The sequence below is a fragment of the Salminus brasiliensis genome, chromosome 2 (genome assembly GCF_030463535.1).
Source record: "Salminus brasiliensis chromosome 2, fSalBra1.hap2, whole genome shotgun sequence".
NCBI lineage: Eukaryota > Metazoa > Chordata > Actinopteri > Characiformes > Bryconidae > Salminus > Salminus brasiliensis.
Window position 1 is genome coordinate 10,342,119 of NC_132879.1, and position 8,377 is coordinate 10,350,495.

The window sequence follows — 8,377 nt, forward strand, 5'->3', positions numbered from 1 at the left end:
AAATTTAGAAACACACTGAGATTAGGGTTGGGCAATATGGCAATATTTTATCAATCATGAAATTAAGGATATTGTAGGTGCTTAAAGAACACTGATTAATGGCACATTTCATCACAGACAGTGTAATTAGTGCTGTTGAATTAGATGCAGATTTTGAATGTGCTCAGTCTGTGAGAATAGTTTAACAGTAGTCTTAAATTATATTAATTTGCAGCGGCATCTGCTAAGGAATGGATATATGAGGCAGCAAGTGAACAGTCCGTTCTTAAAAGCAGGGAAAAATATAGCCAAATTGTGATGGCTAGACACATCTCTAGAGCATCTCTAAAACATCAGGCAGCTTTTGAAAGTCCCTACCAAAAGTGGTTCAAGAAAGGATCCACCTGTGATCCAGCGACACGGTCAAGGGCACCTTAGGCTTATGATGTGCGATCCATGGAGGCCCCACCTCACAATTTACTGGACTTAAAGGATCTGCTGCTGTTGTCCTGATGCCAGATACCACAGGAAACCTTCAGAGGTCTTGTTGTGGAGTCCATGCCTCATATACTCAGATGTGTTGTGGCAGTACAATGTGGGCCTACTCAACATGAAGCCAGTGGTTTTAATGCTATGGCTGATCTTCTGTATCTTATATTCATAACTTATATAACTACAAAAAGCTTTTTTTTATTATTAGTCAGCAAAGTTATGCAAACTGCGGTTGGTAAATAACATGTGACAGTTTTTTTGTATTGGATTTCAAGCTGTTTTACTTCTGTTAGGTTAAAGCTTAAGCTACTAACGGTGAGTCTACCCACTGAGAGTGGTTTCAGCCAGATCATTACTTCTTCTGTTATGCGAATATGTCTTAAGTGTCATGTTCATTTACATTGCGCTCAGCAGAGCAGACACACTCCCCCGCTGCTGGGCAGGGATTCAGACGGTTGCAGTGCAGTGTGTTAGACTTGGCCTGCAATGCCACTCATTATTAAGGTTAGATTACATACCAACCTATCTATCACGTCTATCTCCGGAAAATGAACCCCACATTCCTTCACTTCCAGACTGAAGAATGTGGACGGCCCAAGCTCCAGGCCTTTCCTTCTGCACTCACTCACACACACAGAGGGGTAATGTATAAAATATAACCTACTTTTGTAGTTTGCTTCAACTGTAACAATGTTCTCCAAGTTCTGCCAGTCTCAACCTCCTCCACTGTCATGAAAATGGCTCAGTAAGGAGCTCAGCCAAACATCTGAGCTGCTTCCTCTGTTTTCAGCTCTACAGTGTACTTTTAAAGTGGATTTGTGGATTTGAGGAAGCTGAGGCTTGGGCATCAGACCTGGACCTGACAACAGGGCAATGACCCCAAGCATACCTCCCTCCCAAGTCCACCAAAGCTTGATTTCAAAAGTCCTGGAAGATTTTGAAGTGGTCATCACGGTCACCTGACACCAGTAAGTCTTTGGTTGGGTTTGAAGAAGGAGGTTGCAGCAGCAAACCCAAGAGTGTTAGTGAACTGGAGGCCACTGCCCGTGAGGAATGAGCTAAGATTTCTCAGAAATGCTGCCAGATGCTGGGTGTCTGGCAATTACAGCAAAAGGGTCTCTATTAAGTACTAAAGGCGCTTGTCATGAAAGCGTTGAAAAGCGTGGAAATACTCCCATATTAGTCAAATGAACTTACATTGAATCTTAAATGGAAGGTAAATGTTAAAAAAGTTAATTTTAGAAAGATTGTTTTTTGCTTATCCTCCAAAGTGACCATTTTGGAGATACAGTGTTTGTGCTGACCTTCAGCAATATACAGTACGTGGGCTGAAATCTGAAGTTTTTCCATGATACTCATTTAAATGAAACTAGCCTTCATTAGAAATGACACATAGCTGTTACCAACCCCTCTCTCAATGACAACCCCAGATAAGGTCGAGCAGAAAGATGTGCAGTGAACTGGATTTTCTGGACTGCGACTGAACCGCTGGTTAACTCTGACCCCAACTTGACTCAAAATTACAAGTTATGCTCGGCTGTAGGATCTCAATAATAATCATGTATCGTCATGCTGAGACACAGCGTAGCATTACCCTTCCAGATGCCCATGTGGCAGAGGAACAGAGAATGTGAGCCGGGGTGCTTCTTGTTTTGCATCGGAGGCGAAGTTCGTGATACTGTGACTCTGCCACTTCACTTGCCATAAAGCTAATTAACAGGCTGAACACAAAGTGAGCTATTAAACCCCCATATTTTAACAAGCCTGGTGATTTACTTCTACATTTATGGCATTTGGCAGACGATCATGCAGAGAAGCTTATAATTTTATCATCTTGCAGAGGAAGGAGCATGGAGTCTTGCCTGAGGATTCTTATTGGTAAAACCTTATTGGTGTTATAGCCTGGCAAAGTGTTAGACCTATCATCAGGAGATTGCCCGCTTGATTCCTGGTGATGCCACAGTCATCAGTTACTGGGAGTCTTACAACTGGCCTCATGCTCTCTGGGTGGGTAGGATGGCCCTCCCTCTCCCCCACTGCAGAGCAATGCTAGTCATCGCAGGCATCTGTTAGCTGTCATAAGAGCGTTTAGCATTAGCGGTCAGTGTTCTTCTCCTAGCGCGTTCAGCTGTGCAGTGACGTTGTGTTAGCAGCAGCTGAGGAGATGTGGAGGAGCTTAATGTAACTCGGAGGAAGCTAACGCTAGCCTACACCCTCTTAGCACTGGTAACTTTGTGTGATGGGGGAGTCCTAGCTAGTTGCATGAAGACTCCAGAGGCAAGCTGGCAGGAAAGAAAACGTTAGCAATATGATAGAAAACAATGTATGTCAGTTAAAGCCTTTGGCATAGGCCCCATCGTTGACCCAGGCCTTGAAACATCTGGACCCTTGCAGATGCTGCCGTATATGGAAGGCAGGGCCAGCGCCAACCCTGTGGGCTACCTAGCAGAACTAAACTGGTGACGGTGGGGAGGAAAGAGGCAAACGACGAAACACCAGCATCTGTTAGTAGCAAAGAGGCGAGTAGAGGAGGTGGAAGCTGGTGATTGGTTGTCTCCTAGCAGAACATTTGCTGAAGCTGTTATTTCGGTGAGCTCCTTTGAGCAGCTTGCTACCCTGCTCTTCTGAAAACTGCTGAACTTTGTGGTAAAGATTTCTTCTGATATCTCTTAAATGAAGGTTATTTTTGTGTTGGCATTACTGCACAGTAGAACAGTGCACCACCTCTCCAGAGGCTGATCAATCCTCCTGCAGACCTTTTGCAGTCAAAACAGGGGGTTATTTGCCTAGTAATCTGATCAGCAGTTCTCTCAAAAGATTTTCTTGGTTTTCCAGACCTTAACTTGAGCTCCACCGTTCCTGTTAACTAATTTTTCTTATCATGAACTGGGGAACCAGGCACATGAAAACACTTTGAAAACACTCTGCTAAGCCTGCCTTTTAGCATCGTGGCTATCCTGCTCCAAACTTCCCAAGTAAGATAGGAACGGTGTATTGTGTCAGATTATGATTAGACGACTTGATGCATAAAGATTTTCATGGTGGAGAAATGTTTGGATGGTTGTTTTGCATGCACAGTGCATTATTCCACTACATCTTTACATAGAAATGAGTTGTTTGCTGCCTTATTAATGTTAAGAATGTTGGATATGGCACCTTTAATTACAAGAAAATGTTGTATATGGGGCCTTTAACATTGCTAATAGTGTAACCTTATTGAGTGAGTATGCTTTTTTTTTTTTTTTTTTTTTTTTTTTTTTTTTTGCCCCACCCGCTGGTCCCACGAGCCACAAGGCAATAATACTGCTCTCAAAATAAATCCGTTCAGCTCTGGGATTGCTTTGCTTCTTTGTGTGTGTGTGTGTGTGTGTGTGTGTGTGTTATTTTATCACGCTGAGTTTATTATGTCAGCTCATCTGCCGGAGTTGTTGCTGTGGAAGTTTGATGGTGAATAAAGTGCTGTATATTTTATTCTATAGGCCTAATCGCTGTGGTGATGTTGAGGGGGGGTGGGGGGCGCTCATGACAAGCACTCCATCTCCACACAGCTGAATACCAATGTGAAGTTTAATGAACAAGTCTGCAGGAGCTGAGTGTTTCTGCTCCAGCTTAATGAAGTGGGGAAGCAATAAACAGGTTATTGGGAGGGCCAGCTGTATTAAAAAATAAACACAGCTTCACATCACGCCCATATTGGCCATACAGAAAAACAACAAAAAAAACAGTAACGGTGCCATATGCAGGAGAACGCCTCTCATCCTCCTCAATATGTTCCTCTCTCTTTTTTTTTTTTTTTCTTTTGCAGCACTCTTGTCTTTTACTACATCGTCCTTCTTTTCATGTTATGGCAGCGCTAAAAGCCGCAGTGGTAAGTGACAGCTGGGAGAGCACACACAACCATCCATGAACTGATGTATCTTTGTTCTGCAGGTTTCCACAAGCATGGTTTTCCTTAAATACAGCCACTGAGAGATGCAAAAGAATACAAAAAATGAGTCATCCTGTGTGTTTAAGGGGTAGTAACCTCAGGCTCCTGCAGATGGCGTTGCATGAGAATGATTGGGCTATAAATATCTGCGGGGTGTGTGACGGGATTCATAGATTAAGAAGAGGTGGTGCAGTGCAGTGAGTGCCTGGTTGGATGAATGGAAAATGGTCGCCAAGCAGATGTTAATGACTGGCAAAAAGTGATTGCATTGCATTGTTAAGGAAGTAGCTGAATCTGCAGGTGTATGGAAGCATATGGTCATTCAGGTGTACCAGCAGTGGCAAAAATCCCATTCTACAGAAAAGTCCCTCTAGAAATGTGGCTGAAAAACGAAACGGATGGACAGGGATTTTACAGCTTGTGAATAAAAATTACTTCCAGGCAAAAATTGCTTTGAACAAATGCTAAGAACACTCCGCAGTAGAGAGGCGCTCAAGAGGCCTTTGATCAAGAATGATATGATTCCTGAAGACTGTAATTTAAAGATGACTATTTTTTTGTCCAGGGTCTCATTCATATATATATATATATATTTATACAGTGGGGGGAAAATTATTTAGTCAATTGTGCAAGTTCTCCCACTTAAAAAGATGAGAGAGACTGTAATTGACATCATAGGTAGACCACAACTATGAGAGACAAAATGAGAAAAAAAAAAAAGTAATTGGTCACCTACAAACAAGCAAGATTTCTGGCTGTCACAGACCTGTAACAACTTCTTTAAGAGGCTTCTCTGTCCTCCACTCATTACGTGTATTAATGGCACCTGTTTGAACTCGTTAACAGTATAAAAGACACCTGCCCACAACCTCAAACAGTCACACTCCAAACTCCACTATGGTGAAGACCAAAGAGCTGCTGAAGGACACCAGAAACAAAATTGTAGACCTGCAGCAGGCTGGGAAGACTGAATCTGCAATAGGCAAGCAGCTTGGTGTGAAGAAATCTACTGTGGGAGCAATAATCAGAAAATGGGAGACCCACAAGACCACTGCTAATCTCCCTCGATCAGGGGCTCCACACAAGATCTCAGCCCGTGGGGTCAAAATGATCACAAGAACATTTGGATGTTCCGGAAGAGTACTGGGAGAATGTCTTATGGTCAGATGAAACCAAAGTAGAACTGTTTGGTACAAACACAACTCATTGTTTGGAGGAGTGTGACTGCTGAGTTGCATCCAAAGAACACCATACCAACTGTGAAGCATGGGGGTGGCAACATCATGCTTTGGGGCTGTTTCTCTGCAAAGGGACTAGGACGACTGGTCCATGTACATAAAAGAATGAATGGGGCCATGTATTGTGAGACCTCCTTCCATCAGCAAGGGCATTGAAGATGAAACGTGGCTGGGTCTTTCAGCATGACAATGATCCCAAGCACAGGGAAACAGACCAAGCCAGGGCAACAAAGGAGTGGCTTCGTAAGAAGCATTTCAAGGTCCTGGAGTGGCATAGCCAGTCTCCAGATCTCAACCCCATAGAAAACCGTTGGAGGGAGTTGAAAGTCTGTGTTGCCCGCCGACAGCCCCAAAACATCACTGCTCTAGAGGAGATCTGCATGGAGGAATGGGCCAACATACCAGCAACGGTGTGTGCCAACCTTGTGAAGACTTGTGAATACTTACAGTTACTGACCAAATACTTATTTTCCACCATTATTTGCAAATAAAATCTTTAAAAATCAGACAATGTGATTTTCAGAACTTTATTTTCTCATTTTGTCTTGCATAGTTGAGGTCTACCTATAACGTCAATTACAGGCCTCTCTCATCTTTTTAAGTGGGAGAACTTGCACAATTGGTGACTGACTAAATCCTTTTTTCCCCCCACTGTATAAATATATATATATATATATATATATATATGAGAGAGAGCGAGAGCACTGCAGCTCTTTGGACTAAAACTAAACCAATAACTCTCAAAACAAGAAAAATAGAGAGAGCTGAGGGGTCGTAATACCAATTACACACGGAGAGGAAATTACTTTACAGGGAGAACACAGACAGTCATCTCAGAGCAGCAGCTGTGGCATACAGAGTGCATTAACACAAGCACAGCTCCTTCTGCTGAGAACCAGAGGAGGAAAACGCTCGATTAGGTGGCTACAGTAGTTAATACTGCTATTAAAGGACCAATACCACAGAAACACCCCAATTTTCCTCGCTCTGTGGAGAGTTTGATGTGGAGTATAAACAGTGCTAAAGCTCTCAGCCCGTTGCACCTAATATTCACGACCTGATAACATTTACTTTTGACCTTTCTGTTGAAATGAAGTTCTATACATAAGGCCAGACAGTGACGGAAGTGGACCCTTACTCCCTCGTTAGTATTGCTCTATGTTAGGAGGGACTGTTCAGTTAATAAGTAGCAAAAGAGAAACCTAATCCTACTGTTAACCCCTTAATGCAGCAAGGCTTATTAGTACTCATAACACTGAGGTGTATTGTTCAGTAACGGCAGGGACTTCTGTACAAACTGGTGGCAGTAGAGGTTTGTAAAAACAAAGCCCTAGGCTGTTTAAGGGTTAATGAATTACACTATGGAAAAATATCTGAAATTCACAGCATCCAGTGGCTCAGGGGTCGTCAAACGTTGTTGTCCTGCTGCCTGGTGCTTAGTAATGCCAGGCAGTCTGGTCACAGTCAGCTGATGTAGCGAGCTACAGCGTTTACTATAAATGACCAGTGCATTATGGGAGAGTAAAGTACCCGCAAAATCATGCTTTCCACTTTATGATTCAGACACTACGAGAAAAATGGTCAACTTACTCATTAGTGCCAGTAGTTTTGGTCACAGTCTTGTTGCCATGGTAGCGTATAGTGAATATTATTATTATTAAATTGACAATTTTACAATTAATATTAATTTAAGGCTGGTGTTTTAACAGCAGTGCTTTGTCATAAAGTGTGCAGGCTCAGCTGTAAATACACTATATGTCCAAATGTTTGTGGACACCCCTTCTGATGAATGCATTGAGCTACTTTAAGTTGCACCCATTGCTGACACAGATGTGCCAATGCACACACACACACACACACACAGTATGTCTAGTCCCTACAGAGAAGTACTGCCAATAGAATAGGACTCTCAGGAGCAGATAAACATGAACCTGTTGCCAGACATGGAAATCCGTATTGGGACACCTGCTCATTCGTTGTTTTCCTGAAATTGCCATTGCCGTGAGGATTTGATTGCATTCAGCGACAAGAGCTTTAGTAAGGTCAGAATGTTTAATGAGCAGCACTTCACCTCAAATCTCAACTCCCCAACTCATCCCAAAGTATTGGATGGAGCACCATCCGTCATTCCAGAGATCACTGTTCCACTGCTCCACAGCTCAGTGTTCTCCTCCTCTAGCCCACGCCTGACATTAGACATGGTGCCAATAGGTTCAGGTTTATCTGCTTCAGAGAGTCTACTGGCAGTACCTCTCTACAGGGACCAGGTGACCAGTGTGTGTGTGTGTGCATCTGCACATCTGTGTGCAACATCTGTGGGTGCTACTGAAAGTAACTGAATGCATTCATTAGAGGGCTGTCCACAAACATTTGGACATATCGTGTATCTCAGTCTTAAATGCACAGTAACAGTATCAGGCTGTTTATGAAAGGGATCAGGAGAGAGGTTTTTGGACGCTCAGGCTGTGCCTCCTCTGAACAGACGTGCAGCACCGCTGATGTGCAGGAAGGGAGACTGGGGACTGAGACGCTGTCTCTGAAGCGCTGTTGTTCGCTCCCGGGCACCGAGGCCTACAGCTGAAGGATTTATTTAGACCTGTTTATGAGAGTAGCAAATGATCCCAGTGTTCCTCCTACGCACCCGGTGACCGCTCCGCACTGTGAGAAGCAGACTGTGTCGGTCAGCCCTGTCACGCTGCCCTTAGTCACTGTCTGTGTCCCTGCTGTCAACAAGCTTCAC